This window comes from Phyllostomus hastatus, unplaced genomic scaffold (assembly GCF_019186645.2).
Source record: "Phyllostomus hastatus isolate PE091 unplaced genomic scaffold, TTU_PhHast_1.1 phas_contig_40, whole genome shotgun sequence".
Lineage (NCBI taxonomy): Eukaryota > Metazoa > Chordata > Mammalia > Chiroptera > Phyllostomidae > Phyllostomus > Phyllostomus hastatus.
The window spans coordinates 70,216,244-70,235,524 of NW_025333872.1; the positions used below are offsets into that span (position 1 = coordinate 70,216,244).

The window sequence follows — 19,281 nt, forward strand, 5'->3', positions numbered from 1 at the left end:
TGTTCTTAAGAAGTACACTTTCTTATGGGGTTTGATCTATGTGTACTAAGATTTCCCAAATCATTTTATGTATTATATCTACCTCCCAATTAAAATTTCACCATCTATTGAGAGCAGCACTGTGCGGAAGAATTTCCTGCAATAATGGAAATGTTCTATTTTGTTATGTCCTAAAGAACAGTCACCAGCCATGTGTGGTTCTTGAGCACTTGAAATGTGTCTCCTGGGGTAAAAAAACATTTTTAACTGACCACATTTTTAAATGACCACATGTGAGTAGTGAGTTCCATTTTTGACAGCACAGACACAGAAGGAAAGGAAATGATTTTATGACTTCTGATCTCTGTATAAAGGCAAGGTTTAGGCAAATCAATGTGTTGAGTTTAATGAAATACAATGAGTGAAAGAATTTTAAGGGGGAATTTCCTCCAACCTCTAAGCTAGGGAGCAGAAATCTTTATTTTACTGGTACTTCCACTGTAATAAAATATTATAACAAAAATATGACAGAGCATACAGTCCTAGAAGTTCATGAAGATGGTAAAGAGGATCCTTCCCTTGCATGCAATGTTTTGGAAAGGCTGACATTTTATAATTTATGGTTACTTCTTTTAAAATACAGAGGTGGGCACAAGTAGGTTTACTGGGCCCTTGTGACACTTTTGAATAAAGTTATTGTAATGATCACAGCCTCCATGTCTTCTCCATGCGGACTGTAAACCCACTCTTGCCCAACCCTGTGCACACTCAGTTGTGTCTTGGCTGATAAAAACGATCACTACTTGCTTTGGGTCCACAGGTAGAAAAAGGAGACTTTTGATGGGGAAAGGATGGAATCAGTCTAGAACTGCAACTCAAAGAACATTTCCTGCAGAAACTAAATTCTAAGGCAGACCTCTTTGTAAATTTTGTTAAACTGCCAAAATAGCATTATGTCACTCGTACATTTAATACTGCATAAATATTACACACACATTCCTATAACTGAGTTATTTTGATTTGAGGGCAAAGTATCATGAATAATGATAGATAATTTTGAAAATAAACTGGGGCAGTATATCAGCTGGAGTCCGTGAAAGTGGCCAAATCAAGAGCTCACCCTCCCTGAACGCAGAGCCGCGAGCCTCCTCCGCTGCTCGGCACTGGCCCACCACATTCCTCACAGGAACTCATCTCGGAAAGTCTTAGCGATGTCGTCACAATTTGTACTGCTATGAAACATGTCTTTTCCTTTGCTTTTAAAAATTATTTCTATAAGAAAGAAACTACTGGCCACAGTAAATGCAGCCCTTTGTCCTTTCCCATGTTGCGTTTCCAAAGAGGCACCACCATCTCTTTGCCCTCTTGCTCCCGCCCCGGGACAGCATCCCGGATGCTGCCAAATTGCAATCCTTATAGCAGTAGGGACGTAGCAACTGGGTCCTCCAGGAAGAGGAGGAGACCCAAGAGAGCTTGGGCTGGGGAGATTTGCATCAGCAGGTGGGTAGTGCCTGTGAGCTGCCCATCCGCACCTGAGTGCTGTCCCCTCTCTGGTCCTATGACCAGCCCTGCAACATGACTTTAGATTTTAAAACCATATAAGCACGCATCAAAGCACTGTGAGAGCAGGTCCGTTTCTCTGGACATTTCAAACCATGTTCTTTTGATTCAGTAAAATCAGCTCTATATTTTGGGAGCTTAATTCTCCCTTGAAAATAATTTGCAAATGACACGATACCCTAAAGAAAGAGGAAAACACCTAATTTTTCACATTAAAATTATGAAGATGTAAACCTGAGGTCCAATTATATACATGCTGGGTGAAGAATTGGGCAATTATTCCGTATTTTTTGCAAGATAATATGACATGACCATTTGCAAGTGAAATCCCAAAGCCGCCACTGTTAATTGCTTTTTTCCAACCTCCTGGAGAGGCTGTTAAGCAGAGGCAGCAACCCAAAGGAGGCTGCTATCTAGTGTGCCCGCGTGTGGTCTCTCACACGCCAGTATTATCAGACCAGCTGCAGGCTCTACTTTGAGGGTTCTTCCCCCTGCCCTCTAAGTAAGGGTAAACCTCGCGGCCAAATCCTCCTAGTCATCTTGCAGGGCTGGCCTTGGCCCAGAGACGGGAACAGCACCCAAGTGAGGATGCGAAGCTCAGACACTGTCCTCCTGCTGATGCAAATCTTCCCAGTCCCAGCTCTCTTGGGTCTGTGCCAAGAGTCAGCCTGGAGGGCCCAACTGCTACGTCCCTACTGCTGTAATGATTTCAATTTGGCAGCATCCGGGATGCTGTACCGGGGAAGAGAGCAGGAGGGGGAGACGGAGATGGTGGGCCCCTTTGCGAAACGCCCCGCCGGAAAGGGCAGAAGCCTGAATTTACTGGTTCCCGAGCTGGAATGAAACTTAAGGCTTTAAAGCTTGAGGATACCCTCTAACTCCAGCTCTGCTGTCAAAGCCTTACTTTCCAGGTAGAATGGTGCCTAGAGCAGCCCAGCTACTGTAGGGAATGAAGCCCAAGGAGAGGTAAGAACCTCCCAGGCTCTGCTGCCCCGCGTCTGGCCGCCGGGGCAGCAGCGAGTTCGCTTTCGGGAGGCGTCACAATGGGCCGAGGCCTGCGGAGGCCGCGCGCGCAGCTCTCCGGGGCGGAGCCGCCGGGCGGAGGTTGGGGCTGTGTGGGGGCCGTGGAAGCCGCAGCAGCCGGCGGGTAGAGGTGCTGCCCTGCCTCCCAGCTCGGAGGTCGCCTGGGCCAGGAGGATGCCGCAATTGCAGCCGCAGCCACCCAGCTTGGCCTCCGAGCTCCCTGGCCCTCGCAGCTGCGGAGAGGCTCAGAGCGTGGCACTGGCCGGGCGGAGCTAGAGGCGGGCGTTTACCCGGCGTCGCGCCACCCGCAGCTCTCCTCCTCGGCCCCGGCCCGCGAGCCTGTGGCCGCGGATGCCCTGACCGCAGGCGCAGCTGCAAGGTTGGCTGGGCGCCGCCGCTCGCTGGGAGAGGCCTGAGGAGTCCCGGGGGCGGCCGCGTCCACCAGCTCAGACGCGGGTTCCCGGGGGCGCGCGCGCCTTTGCGCTCCTTCTTCCTGGCCCCTCTCTTCCTTAGCGGAGTTCCCCCCAGGACCGCTCCTTCCTCCCACCTAGATGATGCGTTCCCCTGCGCGGACCATCTGAGGCCACCACTCCCAGAAATGCGTGCGTCCGATCCCCGTCTCCGGGACCCGAGGAGCCGGCGCCCCCGCCCTGTAGGTAGGTGGGTGAGGTGGGGACCAGCCCTCGCCGCCTCCCGCAGCTGATGCTGCAGCTGAGAAGAGACGGGGGGCAGGGTCCGGGACCCTCCAAACTTGCCTCGCGCCTGTGTCGTTGGAGCATTCCGAGGTGTGCTCATGGCCCTGGGCGCAGCCCCTGGTTAACCTGACAACCTCTTTTTGAGCCCGGGTGGCCGAGAGGAGGCAGAGGGAAGCTGGACCCTTCCCAGTCCACCCCCTGGGCCACGGCGCGCTGTGGGCGGGATGGGGAGGACAAATTGGTGTTAAGCTGATCTAGGCGTGGGAGACCTTCGATTTTCAGCAGCTCAGGTAGAACTGTGGTATCGTATTTTTTTCGGCTGCATGAGCTGATGCTATTTTTCGGTTTTAGCTAAAAACGTGTAGACATGGAAAGCGCTATTTTAGCGGTATACAGAAGTCGCTGTGGATTTCTGTGTATTTAAGAGCTGGTTGGCTTGTACATAAACTAGGTGGCTCAAACCCTTACGTCCAACATTTTAGGGCCAGTTAGAGAAGGTCCTTGTAGAAGTCAGATTATGTCGGGGATACAGGAGGCTGGGGTATTCCCCATGCTGCCTACTTGGGAGCCTCCAGCTCGTGTGAGGGATGTGTTTACGAGTGGCAAGTTTGTTACAGGTGTCGGGAGTTGAGAATCAGCTGGACGCGGGCCCTGAGCCGGCCAGCAGAGGCAGCCTTGGGCGCAGCCTAGCTTCCAACTAGGTTTACGGTTTGTATTTCTGAGACACTGGTTATGAATTCTAACAGGTTACTTTTTAAAACAATAAGGTTTAGAGTTTTGGAAAGTGGATCATTGTATGGTCCAATTTTGTATTGAGGTATTATGGTTTAGAGGAGAGGTCCCCAGCCCCCGAGCCGCGGACCGGGACGGGTCCCTGGTCTGTTAGAAACCCGGCCGCACCCGCGGAGGTGAGCAGCGGGCTAGCGAAGCTTGGCTCTTACTGCCGGAGCTCTGCCTCCTGCCCCGCCCCTCCGCTCTCCGCGGAAAAATTGTCTTCCACGAAACCGGTACCCGGTGCCAAGAAGGTTGGGGACTGCTGGTTCAGAGCTTTGGAAAATGAACCAGTGTAAGTAAGCTCCAGGGGGACAGAGCCTTCGTCTAGTTCAGTCCCGTAATCCCCTGCATCTGATGCTGATTGCGCGTTTACTGGGTTCGGTTTTTGTCGGACTTTTTCAAGCTTCATCTAAAGAAAATGTGGCCTCAAAATGTATTTGTCTGTCCTGTGGCTGTTAAAGTTTAACTGGATTTTTAAAACTGTTTATTTGTATGTATAGTCAAATTCAGTTAACATCTTAAGTTTGAATTTTGACATTTTTAGGACCACATGTCATCCCTTAATAAGGTAAATTCTCCCCAACTTCTACTACAAATTCATTTCATGTCTAAGCTTGCATATTTTCCAGTCTTACTGGTAATCAAACTTATTTTAATTAAACTCTCAAACAGTTTTTTAAAAGTACAATTCATGTTTAAAAGAAAATTTAAGTTACTGTACTCCAGAGGTAACAGTGACTTAGTTAATAAGTGACATATTAACTCACTTTAAAGTTGAGTTTTTGTGGTTGATCTAATTATAATGTATTTTATTACAGGGAGAGATAAAAATAAAGCATGTAAAAGTGTCTGTGATTCCTAAATGATTCAAAATATATGGTATATATACACATTTTTAACTATATGGGTTTTCCTTAGTGTATAAGAATATCAGTTTACAAGTTTGACAAACCAGGGTATGAAATCGGGGGTTTGAAAGATTCAGTGCCTTTCTGGTTTTAAATTTAATGTCTTCTTGAAAAAAAATCAAGGATAACTGTATCACATTTTTTTTTGCACTATGGTAGTTCCTGTTCTGATTGTTTTAATTTTTTTTGTTCTGTAAGTTTTGGGAGTTAGTATTAACCTGCTTAACAAAATTATCTAAGTGTGGTTCAGTTATTTGCTTTCTTTTTCTTTCCTTTTTTGCCTTTTTAATACCTCTTTACCATCCTCTTTACATATTTCCCCAAAGACTTATTTCTCACAAAACTATGGTAAGCTGCATTTTATTCTTGTTGCTTCTGTAGTCTACTTGGATTCTTCTTAGTTGGGGAGGAAATAACACTTTTAAGCAAAAGCTAGTAAGATCAAGGGAACCAACATTGGGAGGGTACTGATGAAAAATAAATTATGGTTCCTGGAAACAAAGCAAAAAATCCCTTTAAGAAGAAAAGATAATTGCGTTTTACATATCTGAAATTTGTAATGAAGGATATCGAGCAGTTAATTTACATTGTTCTTTCTTGCTCACTTTAGACATCTCAAAAAAGCCCTCCCATATGGTTTCAGTAAACTCTTTTTACTTTGCTGTAGATAATAAACACTTACTTGTTCACTTGACAAATGGAAGTTGAGTGTTGTAATTTTGCTGGTACATTTGGCCTTGAAATCAGTGGAGTAAGAGCGGGTTCCTAAGCTCAGAATGGAAGAGGCATTTTTCTGTGTGTCTCCTGCACTTTCACCTGCAATGCCTTTTTGATTGGATGGTTCTCTGTCTGGGCCCTGTCTCTGATTGGATGGTTCTCTGGGCCCTGTCTCGTGAGCCCTCAGTACCCTGTCTCCAGCTGCATCACTGGAATCCAATTCTGAGATCTGAATTTACTGTATCCTATTTTTTTTTGTATCTTCCCTAAGCCTTTTTTAAAATTATTTTTTATAAGTCTCGAGAGAGAAGAAGGGACAAAGAAAGAGAGGGAGAGAAACATCAATGTGTGGTTGCCTCATGAGGCTTCTGCTGGTGACCTGGCTTGGCCTGTAACCCAGGCATGTGCCCTGAGATTTGAACTTGCTACCTTTTGCTTCACAGGCCTGTGCTCAATGCACTGTGTTACACCAGCCAGGTGCTTCCCTAAACTTTTAATGCAGAAGCCTCTATTCCTCCTTTGCTATATGCTATCTTTTTTTTATCCTAACATAATTTTTTTATTTCAGTCCTATTTTACCCTAGCCCATATATTTGTTGTTTATATCTAATAGGATTTGCTCAATTCATGTATGTTGGAACCAAAATTGTTATGGTTGCAGAAAAAGTATAAAAAATAAAATTAGTGTAGCCTTGAATTTCAAATGTGGGGAACTGGTGGTTGAAGAGTGATTGTTGTGTACTAATCTCCCCTCAACTGTAGTATAGAATGCCTTTGTTTCTGCACGTACCAGAGTGAGTTATCTGCTCATGAATTTGATCAGAAGCTTAATTGAGAGTAATGTTTACACAAGGTTGACTGAACAATGCCCCCTTGTCCCTCCAATTCTAGGTGTTAGACCAGGAGTCTAGCCACATCTTCAGAAACTATGTACTTTGGTGCCCTTGTTTTGCATCCTTTGCAGTACCCCCACCCCACCCCCACCCTTGTGCTCACACGGAGGGATTCTATGAATAAAGACAGTCACAAGAAATCTGTTATATTACTTATGAGATGTGGTTATTAAAATCTTGGTCCCTTCTATAGCACCTGTTTGAAGACCGTGCAAGAAATTCCATTCAGTTATAAATGCCAAAGAAAAACTCTACTTCCCTTGAGCAATCATTGTGTCTATTTTTCATCATGCAAAACTGGAATCAGATGACTGATTATATTTCCCTTTCTGATTTGGCAACAAGGAAACAAAGTCAAATTTGTAACTCAGCTTTAATAAACCTATAAAAACCTATGACCTTAATATTGATGTTTTAACTTTCCCTTTGATACTAGAGCTTCTGTTCTACCTAGTTTTTGTTGATTCTGATTTTTATCTAATTGTATTCTTCCATTTTTGAATTTATTGTTTTAAGCTGACTCACATCCTTTGTGGCACAAGGCAAAACATAAACATAAAACCAAGTAAATGAAAACATTTGCAAAATTGATCTCTGGACATAGTATGCTTTTGATTAACAAGTTTAATCAGTTCCATTAAATATGTTTTGAATAAGTATTGCAAGTTTAGTAGATTTGAGCTTATATAGCCAAATGGAAAACAATGTTACATAGTTTTGCAAAACTCAATTGCACTTATTTTTTAACTGTTCAATTTATGTCCACTTATAATTAACTTAAAATTGGTAAAGCCATTCAATTTAAGTCAGTTATTTCTGTAGTACCTGCCTTATATACTGTATTAGGCTAAATAAAAGATTCATTCCATATAATTAAAAAAATCATTTTTAGCCAAAGAGCTAGCCTAGACTAGGGTAACACTCACCACTGGATCTTACTTCTGATCTCTTTCACATCAGTAATTTATTTGATTCATCCTTGTTTTAATATATCAGATATAGATTCTTTCTACTTTGAGCCTCTTTTATTTACCATAAAATTTAAAAGATTGAGTTCCCTGGTTAATTAATTGTCCAGACTTCCTCCTGGTGTTTTGACAACTACCTGTTAAGTTGGTTGAATTTAACCTGGTAAATAGTTATTTACATCTACATGACATCAAGTTTAGTTTGATAAGTTTGGTATGTTTATTATCCAGGTCAAGAGAGAGATTGGCTTTTCTTAAGGAAATTCAGAAGGGCAAGTGGAAACAGTGGACACGATTTGGAGAGAGATGTGGGCTCATTTTGTACATAGAGGCATCTCATTCCAATAGCCTTTATGTGTTTTATAAGAATAATCTTTGTAGTAGGTAGTATTTCAGTATGATTCAAATGGTACAGATAGGTATACAGTGAAAGGACTCCTCGGCTTTCCCGCCTAGTTTCCTGCTTTTCCTAGCCACTGGCAACCAGTATTATCAGTTAGTTGAGAATGCTCCAGTGACATTTTATGTATATATAATCAAATATGAACATTTGGCCTGCTTCTGTTTTTTAAAGATTTTATTTGTTTATTTTTAGAGAGAGGGAGGGGAAGGGAGGGAGAAAGAAAGGGAGAAAGAGAGGGAGAGAAACATCGATGCATGAGAGATATATCTATTGGCTGCTTCTCGCACACCCCCAAAACCCAGCTGGGGACCTGGCCCAAAACCCAGGCGTATGCCCTGACTGGGAATCCAACCAGTGACCTTCTGGTTCGCAGGACAGCAGCACTCAATCCACTGAGCCACACCAGCCAGGACTAAAGTTTTTATTTATTTATTTTTGGAGCGAGGGAAAAGGGAGCAAGAGAAACATCAACATGCAAGAGAAACTTCAATCAGTTGGCTCTCCTTCAGTTAGCTTTCGCATGCTCCCAGCTGGAGACCTGGCCCGCAACTCAGGCATGTGCCCCACTGAAAATCAAACCTTCGACCTTTTCCTTCACAGGCCCATGCTCAGTCTACTGGCCTGCTTTTATCTCTTAATTCCTTCTGCCCTGCTCTGCCTCCTCACCTGCTTTAGATGGTTGGATTGCATTCTCCTTTCCTCTGCATTTCAGCCGGTCTTCCTTCTAAATTTCCCTCTTCAAACCTTAAGGATTTCCAAACTACCCAGGAAGAGAGTCCACCTAGGAATCTTAGCCCAGTCTCTTGGGCCCTGAGAAATTCCTCTCTTGTCCTGTACTACTTCCTGCGATGCATTGGGCCCACAGTTGTTATTAACTCACCCTCATACATGCCAAATCCTGGGCTCTTTAAAGAAATCTGAAATGCCGTGGTCTCACACAGCACATACACTATTTTGTTTAAATGTCTTTGTGGAGCTCAAGTTAAGAATATTCAGTAATACAAAAACTGGTTGTTACTTCCTACACATGCATAACATGTGATTTTTCTTCTCCATGCTGTTCCCTCTACTTGGAACACTCTGTCCTATTTTTTTTAAAAATAATTTTATTGTTATATATTTTTAGGATTTTATTTATTTATTTTTAGAGAGGGAAGGGAGGGAGAAAGAGAGAGAGAAACATCAATGTGCTGTTGCTGGGGGCCATGGCCTGCAACCCAGGCATGTGCCCTGACTGGGAATCGAACCTGTGATGCTTTGGTTCGCAGCCTGCACTCAATCCAGTGAGCTACGCCAGCCAGGACTGTCCTATTTCCATTAGCAAACTACACTTGGTTCTGCTGTCATCTCCAGGGGCTCTTCTTGGTTGACATTCCATAAACTTATGGAACCTTCCACATGTAATTTAGTGACCTAAGCAGGCTTCCATACTGGGAACAGGCATTTATCATAAATAGTAAATAGTAATTGCCTTTCTACTAAAAATTAACTTAGCAGGCTATTTGGTTAGCATGCTAAGATCGGTCGGAAAAAAATACAGCCTAAAGTTAAAGCTTTTATTTAACCATTCATTTCTTCTATCCTCAGTAGAAAGCATGTCTGAATTATTTTCTTTAGCATTCTTGCCTTATGGTACTAACTCACAAACATTCTGTTGACATTCATTAAAAATTACTTCATACTTATTATGGCCTTCTGGGAGAGTGTCTTTTTATGTCTCTCCTCCTGGGTTTGCCTCTGTTATTGGTACTCAAAAGAGTGAAAGCCTCCAAAGGGGGTGCCATTAAAGTTTAGGGATCTAATAGGAGGCAGTGTTACTCTTAAGAAATAGAAATTATGAAATGTTGACCCTGACAGATGACATAAGCCACCTGGAGAGAGTGGTCCTTCCTAAGAAGTGACTCCGTAGTATGTGAATGAGGTATTTTTAATTGCAAGTCAAGTAACCAGATGGTGTCCAGGGTACTCAGTTTTGTTGCAAAGTGGCTGACATGAGGTGACTTGCTGTTAACTGATTAACAGAGGATTTGCAGAGTAGGAATTTAATAGTGTGTGCTCAGCACTGTGCATGTAGAATCCTCTGACTCTGATCACTAACCAGGTGTGTTGTGTAGAATAGGAAAAATTTGTGAGATGACTCCACAGGTGTGAGAAACCTCAAGATCTTTCATCTTTCTATAATTCTGGCCTCACTAAGCAAGCCAGAGATGTTGGTACCAGGAATTGGGGGTGCCCTGAGTAGCAGTAATGCATATTCTAGCAATTGGATAAGCATAGCCCCTGACGTACAGTATAAAGCTCAGTTTCAGGCTGTTAGTCTGTTGGGACAGTCTGCTCAGTCCTTATGGTCCTAGGTGCTTAGCGCTGAGCCCTCAGCCCCAGGTCCTGGTGATGACCTCCCGAAGTTCTGCCTGGCTGTAGGGTCCCCTTGAAACTGCTCGTGAGCAATCCTCTGTTTATCTGGAACCACAGCATCTTCTAAAATAGTTTCAATTTAACATACCTTAACTCTAAAAAAGCATTCTAGAAAGAACTTTAGTCTATTTGGGCTGCTATAACAAAATACTATAGACTGAGTAGCTTTTAAGGAGCAGAAATTTATTGCTGACAATTTTGGAGGCTGGAACTCCAAGATCAGAGTGTCAGCATCATCAAGTTTTGGGTGAAGGCCCTCTTCCTGGTTGCAGACTGCTGACTTCTCTTTGCATCCTCACGTGGAGGAAGGAGCTAGGGAACTTTGGGGGGCCTCTTTTATGAGTACCCTAACCCCATTCATGAAGGGACTGTCTTCATGACCTAATCACCTCCCAAGACCCCATCTAATAATAGCATCACCTTGAGCATTAGATTTTCAAAATATGAATGGCGGTGGTGCACAAACATTCAGTCTGTAATAGGAATAGAAAATTCATAAAATAGAAGCTACAAATTTCCAAGACATGAAAAACTAATTCAACTTTATTGCATTAGATTTTAAAAGTCCATAACAATGCTGGCAAGGTTTAGATTGGGTCACATTTCCTTTCAACGGATGGTGACAGGGTATGTTGGTATATCATAGGTGGAAAGCAGTTTAGCTCATGGTGGAATCCCTCGGCAACAGTGACTCTGTTCTAAGACTGTATCCTAAGGAAGTCAGAGATGAGGTTTACATTCAGTGATGAGGATGTTGTCTCTAGGAGGCAGGCGGTATGGTAGGTGATGGTAAGAGCAGGCACCTTGGAGCCTGTTGCCTGGATTGGAGTTGTGTTCCACCGTTTACTAGCAGTGTGAACTTAGGCAAATTAATTTCTTCTTGATTTTCTCAGGTGTAAAGTGAATAGAACAGTATCTCCCACAGTGTATTGAGATTTAGATAAGTATCTGTAAAGAACTTGGAACTCTGTCACAGAGTAAGCAAGTATATAAATATTAGTTATTATCAGGGGTGATACTGTAAACCTTAGAGACAAATCCAACAATGGAATTATTTTTTAAATAATAGTACACCCACCTGTATGTACAAGAAGATTGTGATTTGATTTCAAAATGCACCTGCAGAGAAGAAAGTCAGGAAAGTGACATAATGTTGAAGCGTTTTTGCCCATTGATGGGATCGTTTTCATTTTTTCGCATTTTTATTTGTTATCCATATGTATTGCAGTGATATTTGTTAGAAATTATTAAAATTATAGGATTCTTACATTCTGTGCTTCTTTATCAAATGCATATTCATCTGAACATATTTTACTTTATTTTCCTGCTTTCAAAGCTACTCATGTTTCACTTCCCCATCCTCTTCACCCACATGCCATCTGCTTGATATTTTCTTGCATTTAGCTTACTTGCTTTGTGTATAGATCAGCCCCAAGGCTTGTTCTTCAAGAATAAGTAGACCAAGTTAAGTGATTCATGAGAATTTATGGGGGGTGGCTTTCTCTTGGAAGTTTAAGCCAGAGAATGCTGCGTAGGTCATAATGGAATTGTGTCTTCTGCACATTTCAGGCCTCACCTTTGTCTCCCACTTTCCACCTGCATGAGCTCAGCACTCCAGTAGGGTCAGAGTCCTCAGTACTCCTTATACCAAGTGGGGGAGGAGATGTGTGTGTGTGTGTGTGTGTGTGTGTGTGTGTGTGTGTGTGTGTGTGTGTGTGTAGGGGAATTCTTGCCTCCAGGCTTTTGGCTGCTCTCTCTAGCTGAAACTCCTTGCACATTTCTTTCTTTAAAGCCAATATTTGGCACCAGGTAGATACTCAGTTCCATGAACACTTCCCAAGATATCTGATGCAGACACCAGCCCAAAGTGTCTGAGTTATTATGGATGAAATGAGACATTCACACAGAGCCCGGTGGAGGAAAAGGGACAGCATGGCTTTTCTCTCAAGGGAAGCAAACGCCTTGGCCCTTGCTGTGACTGGCCTTTATTGGGTTTCTCGGCACATTATATGATGGTCATCATTTACAATGCACAGGTTAGCCTTAGGTGGTTACCTTTTACAGAAAACAAAGGAGCCAATGCTGCTAATCACATCACAGAAGAGGGATATTTGCAAATGGAAAGGCAAAAGTGGTTGAATCGGTTACACTCATCCTTGGACGGTTTAGCATGGATTTTAGGAAGTTACTTTGTAGTAAATGTCCTCAATTCAGGGTGAGGGAGTTTTTTAGCAAGAGCAAGACTCAAAGCAGCCTAGGCACATTATAGGCCTGATTCCCCATGGGAGAACCTATCTGTGGGCGTGGGTCTTGTGCATCTCTGAGTGGGAGCTGGGCCCACGCCACGCAAAACGGTCTCCTATAGATATCTTCTGTACCCCTGATTTCAGATTGTTTGGCACGTAAACACTTGTGCCACAAGTTCAGTGTTGGAGTGTGTTATGCTTTAGGTCTTACAGTAAGCTGATAGAGGTTGTGTTTTACATTATGCCTTTCTAGCAGTGTTGAGGTCTGTCCAGAAAGTATCCAGCCATGTATTATGGAAAATGGAGGCATTTATTGAAGAAGATACAAGAGACAAGAAACGTTGTACATGGGACAATGATGCCTCAGTCCTCTTCAAAATAGGCACCTTGGGACCTCACACAGTTCTCCCAATCACCATCAGCTGCCCCTTTGTATTTTCCTAAATCTCATCGATGGTCTGAACTCTCTTCCCTTTCAAAGGTGACTTTATTTTTGGGAAAAGCCAGAAGTTTGGCAGGGCTCCATATCTGGGCTATAGGGGCACTGAGTCATCTGGATGATCTGATGTTTCACCAGAAAACTCTACGAGACATGATACATGAGTGGGTGTGTTGTCATGATGAAGCTGCCAATTACCGGTTGCCTATAGCTGGTGCCTTCTGAATCATCCCAGTAGTTTCTGTGTAGGAATGTTCAAACTTAACACAAAATTTGATGCAGATTTGTTGTTCTACTCGCTCAGTCATTTTCAATGTGATGGCCACACAGTACACGTGCACACTCAATGTCTTCTGCTGTCCCCACTGACTGCTAGTACAGTGAAGTCGTCATTGTTGACGCATGTGCATTCCAGTCCACTCACCTTGGCTGCCAGGTTCCATTGATGTCACACAAACCCTTCTCATTATATTAACAATGGCTAGACCTTTTCTGGACAGACCTTGTACATGCACGTGGAACACAGGAAGATTGGGTGGTGTTGTGTTGAAAACATTCTTAGAAGATGATTTGTGAGTTTTCTGTCCTATCTTCACCTTCATTCATCCTTATTTCTCCGTTATCTTCAAGATCAGGATGTTATATAGTTTGGTTCTTTCAGTCTTATAGAAATGTGCCTGAAAACTTGATAATAGGTTTTCATGAAAAAAAAACTAAAGGGTTCCCTTTGCAGAGAACACCACAGTTAGTAAATGCATTTATAGAATGGGACTTTACCAATATAAAAATTCATCCTGTTGCAAGGACAACTCTGTAATCATCTCCAAAATAGTGCTTGCTTGATCAAGACAATTCCATGAATCTGCCTGAGAATGTGTTTAAAATTCATAAACATGTCAGATTCTCATAGATCTTGCATTTCTTGGGAAGGGCCAAATCACAGGAAATGTTGGCACTATCTGCTACCCTGGTCTGTTTCTAAACTGAGAGTCACATACCCCATGAGGGAAAAAATTGTTAGAATGTCTATATTATCTTTTTATGACTTCTTATTTTGTTATGTGGTTTATAATGCATATATTAGTGCAGAAGACATGTTTTTATATAAGTAAAAAATATACATAAAATTTTATTCTGATACTTTTATTATGTGGAATATAACTTTAAAAAATGGAGATCACTAATCTAAATAAAGGCAATATTTTATTGTTCCATAACCCAAAGTCAGTTTCTTTCTTTTTTTTTAATGCTCACCCGAAGACATTTTTTTTTCATTGCTTTTTAGAAAAAGAGGAGGGGGGAGGGAGAGTGAGAGAGAGAGAGAGAGAGAGAGAGAGAGATGAGAGAGAGAGAGAGAGAGAGAGAGAGAGAAACACTGATGTGAGAAACATTGGTTGGGTCCCTTACACACCCAGAGCAGGGACTGAACCCACAACCTAGGCATGTGCCCTCATTGGGAATTGAACCGTGACCTGAACCACACTGGCTAGGGCCAAAGTCAGTTAGTTTCTTTTATGTATTTAGCCCTAACAAATTAAAAGTCAGAGGCCCAAATTAAAAGTCAACGTAATAAACATAAATCCTATGTCTAGCCTACACTAGGAGTTGTTGTGTGTGTTTGTAAGGGAGCTCCCTTAGGGAGCTTACAGTGGGGGAGGAATGTGGGTGTGAAGAGCAATTAAACAATGGTACAACACAACATAAGTGTGTACAAGAAATCTAGCAGAATGAGTTTGTTAGACTTAAATTACTAAAACTGTGATAAGAGTGGCGTGAGCCATGGTGATGCTACGTTCTCAGTATGTTTCAAACGCTTTTATATGATTTTTTCCTCTTGATAAACAGGTCAGCTCTTAGTTCATCTACTCCAATACGGTGTGTTTGAATTATCTCCTGGGTACAGATGTTAACTATGTGAGCTTTCTGCTGTAATATTTACAATAATATTTACCAGTGCTCTCAAGTACATGCCCACATTTCCTTTAAAATATAAGAGAAAGTGGCAGAACAGACATGGTGGGAATGTATTGAATAATACCATTTTTGATGCCGTATCTTTTTGGAACAGTAGTAGTGTATAGATTTTCTAGAAAGTGAATTAGGTGATTAGGGCCGCCCTGACAAGGCACCATAAACTCTAAAAAGCTTGGAACAACAGAAACTCATTGTCAATTCTGGCAGCTAGAAGTCTACACTCAGGTGTGTGGGCAAAGCCACGATCTCTCTGAGACTTGTAGTGGAATCCTTCCTGGTCTCTTCTGGCTTCTGGTGATTTTGGCATTTTTGGGTTTGTAGCTGCATAACTGTGATATCTGCTTCTGTCTTCATGTGATGATTTCCCTGTGTGTCTCAATCTTGATATAGCCATCTTCTTATAAGGACATAAGTTGTACTGGATTAGAGGCCTACCACACTCCAGTATGACCTCAGCTTAATTACATTTGCATTGACCCTCTTTCCAAATGAGGTCACATTCTGTGATACTGTGGATATGACTTCAACATTTGGGGGAGGGGGGTGACACAATTCAGCCCATAACAAAAAAAAAAAATCCAAGCCTATAGATGAATATACTAAGATTTGCAGAAATCACCCTTGGTGTCAGATGATGCCTTCTTATAGCTAAACTTACATAGCCGTGCACCTTGGTTAAGGGGTAAATGACAGCTGAAAGGAAAGGAAGCCTCTTAGGCTATTTGTTTTAGTTGGCTGCTTTTGTCTCTGGGTTTTGGCATTCCAGGTCTTGGTAGAATTATCTATACAGAAAGTAATATGTACTATGTGGCTTCGATCTTGCTGGTAAAAATCCACAAAGTAATTTGTAGATCAGGATACTTCAAAGGGTATATTGTTTTTTTTGTTGTGATAATGCTACATAACAGCCTCCAATTTTAGTGGCTTAGAACCACAAATAATTTATTTCACATTCATGAATCTGCAGGGTGACTGTGGTTGGCTGCTCTTGGTCAGATTGGGAAGGGCGGGGCTGACTCTAAAGTTGAGGCAGGCGGTCCAGTCTCTCCCACACGTCTTTATCCTGGAACTCGTACTGGAGAAGGAAAAGCGTATTGGAATGTATGCTTATGGTGAAGTGCAGAGACCTGCCAGGTGTCTCAGTTGAATTAGGTGCAGTGTTAATCCTTGGTCTGCTGGTCCATACAAGCCACGTGGTCAAGTGGACGGAGATATAGACTCTGGGTGTTAGTGCAAAGCACCACGAAGTGGCAGAGCCATTGTATAATTCTTTTTCAGGAAAGGACCGCAGAATTGAGAACAGTCCAATCTAGCAGCAGACCATTTTTCTCTTGAATTTTGCAAGTACTTTTATATCAAGCAACTTAATAAACCTTTAATAGAAAAGTACTTAAACTGTAAATGTGGTTTCTTAATCCAGTCTCTTGGAAAATTATAGTTGAAACTCATGTGCATAATTTTTTTTCAAGAAGAGGTCACAGTGTTTCACAATGCTGACTTAATTTCATGTTGGGCAGGTTTCCAGCCCCTTGGACACTTTTCATTATGGCTTTGTCCTGAACCATGTTTGTGTATTTACCACAGTTTAGACTGTACTAACTAAAGCACTGCTTGCCTCTCTGTCCATTTTTACCTTGGAAATGTGAGGCGGAACTTGATAGAATTGCTGTCCTCCTGTGCGTGCTGTGAGAGAGAACATTGGCACTGAGGATACAACTGTTTCTGGTGCACAGATGACTGTGGATTGTGTAGCACTGTTGAGGTGGAACCACATATGATTGCTTTGGGCGTTGTCCACTCAAACACCCGACAACACTGGCCGCTGTGACCTGGCCGTTTTCTTTCCACTGGTACTTCTCTGTGCATAACCCATTTTATTTGGCAGTAATTTTTATTACACCTTCTTTTCTGATTGTTTTATTTAAATTTTATCTCCCTGGTTAGTAATTGAAGTTTCCTTGGAGAAATTAAATTTAGAACATATACCTTAAAGGAAAATTGGCCAGAAAGCTGGTATTCACCCTCTCATTCTTTTCAGTGGTGGGTGAGTTCAGGAAGAACCAGGGAGTTGGAGTGAAAATTCTGTGGAGTAACACAGCCTCGTGGTAGAGACCGTTGGCAGTGCTTCTGCTTTCGGTGGCACACACAGCTGACCATTGTGGCTCCAACTCATGTCTCTCTGACCTTGAAGAAGTTCTGTAAGCTTTTTAAACTTCAAAGTTTTTATTTGAAAAGGATTGAGAATATTGACACATTCATACAGCCGTAAAGATTATTCTCTGTGTAACAACACTGAACAAAAAATTTGGTGCATATGGTTAATGTTCAGTAAATGTTTAACTGTTGCTACTTGTTGCCATCTTTATATCCTCCAGAACTTCCAAGCTTGAGCTAGTTCTCTATATGATTTTAATGTTGGGGGCAAATTTGAATATAACTCGATAGGTGTTGCGGGAAGGTAGGAATCATTTTCATGAGTACTCGAACATTTGGCTTCATTGAAATCTCAGTGGATAGAATTTCTGTTCCATGGGACACTAATTGAGGAAACATTTAATCTCTGTATCAGCTCTTTTACAGACAAGGAAACTGAGAGCTGGAGAAATTGAGTAACTTGCCCATGGCTACATACCATAGAAATGCTAGGGTCTGAAATCCAGTCAGGCCTGTCCTGCTCCAAAGGTGCTATGCTGCCTTAGTAACACGGTCAAAGGGGTGGGTCAGGGGAAGCACAGACTAACTGAAGCATCTTCAAAACAGGGAACTTCTCATGTGTGGAATTTATAATACCAGCTTTGAAAGAATTTTTCAAATAAAATATTTTTAATTAAAAAACTTTAAATATTAGTTCACCCATAATGCTGAACGTTCCCCCTGTAATAGTTGTGCAGTATTTCCCCACAAAGTTGCAGTTTGGTTGGCATGGATGTTGCGGGGGACACTACGAGCATTCAGTTGGGGGAAGCAGAGTTGCCAAATGTCCTGCAACAAATAGGATAGTCCTCGACAATGAAAAATTGTCCCTTATACTTGGGAATTTCCTTTCTTCTTTAGAACCTATGTGGATATTTACTGAGACATTCTAAAGAAAAGAAAGATTAGTTCTAAATTGCCATGCATGGAAATATCACTTTGGTTATTATTTATAGCTCAATCTTTATTCTAATATTCCGTGCACCACCCTGCCCCGTCCATTACCCATCGTCTCCCTGCCTCTCACTTCTGCTCTTTCATTTTCCTGTACTTCTCGTTATATATGGAGTAGTTCCTGGTCTCATTTCTCCTGCAGCTAAACTTGTCCCATGTAAGTAGGCGTAAGCATCTAAGTGTTTCGTTATGTCTGCCAATGAACTTGTGCCTAAGAGTTTACTTATTGGAATACCTGTTATAAATTACTTCTTTTGCAGAGGGTATTACATAGATTTTTTGACCTTGAGAATTTACATATTGAAATGCCTGTTATTACTTTCCTTTGGGCATTATATAATATACATTTTATAAAATTAAGTGTGTAAGTAGGTTATATTATCTGTGAACTTAATTTTAATTTTATGAGAGGAGTAATATACTTATTTAAATGAGGGGTGTGGCTTTTGACAAGGCTGAGAACTGCTGCTCTATTTACAGCAGCCTTCTGAAGTGGCCCTTCTGCTTGTGCACAACCACTTTTGGGGATTTGGAAGCCACGCTCTCTGGAGGCAGCTCTTTGCATCTGTCTGTAAAACAGTTCTTCTGTACTTGAGCCAAGACCCCTTTCCCTCCATGCCTAATGCCTACTTCTAGGTGTATACCGTGAAGGTCTGTTTGTATAAGCCTAAATCCTCTACAAGATAAGATCCTTGACATATTTAAAAATAGCTGTCATTTCATCCCAGCTCTTTCCAGGCTGAGCGTAACCAGTTCCTTTGACTAATATTCCTAAAATTTAGTTTTATGTCACTTACTCATTCTGGTTACTCCAGTTTCCTTATATTTCTCTTAACAGTGTGAGACCCAGAGTTAAATGCAGTCACCTTGATATATTCTAATCTTCAAAGAAGGTGGCACGGAGAGCGTCATAATCTTTTTTTATTCTGAGCTGATTGCATTAGTGTTGTTTTGGGGGAGTATGCAGGGGAGTCGCACATTGGGTCTATGGATCTTACTGTCGCCTAAAACTGTAAACCATACTCACTTGTGCTAACGGTGAGCTCTGCCTCTTTCATTCCTTAGCACCTCACCCATATGCAGAACCTGAGATTCATGGGGGGTAAATTCCACCTTTCTGGGGACAGCTGAGGTCTGTCT

The 19,281-nt window shown here is 42.2% G+C and overlaps 1 protein-coding gene across 2 annotated transcripts in view; it reads left to right on the forward strand.

The window, feature by feature from the left end:
• Positions 1–3,085: 3,085 nt before the first annotated feature.
• The window catches only part of NCOA7 (nuclear receptor coactivator 7), a 134,789-nt gene continuing 118,593 nt past the window's right edge, over positions 3,086–19,281 (forward strand). For both annotated transcript variants that reach the window (XM_045842746.1, XM_045842747.1), the window contains exon 1: positions 3,086–3,218. The gene's annotated coding sequence lies outside the window, so the exon portion shown is untranslated. The remainder of the gene's footprint in view (positions 3,219–19,281) is intronic.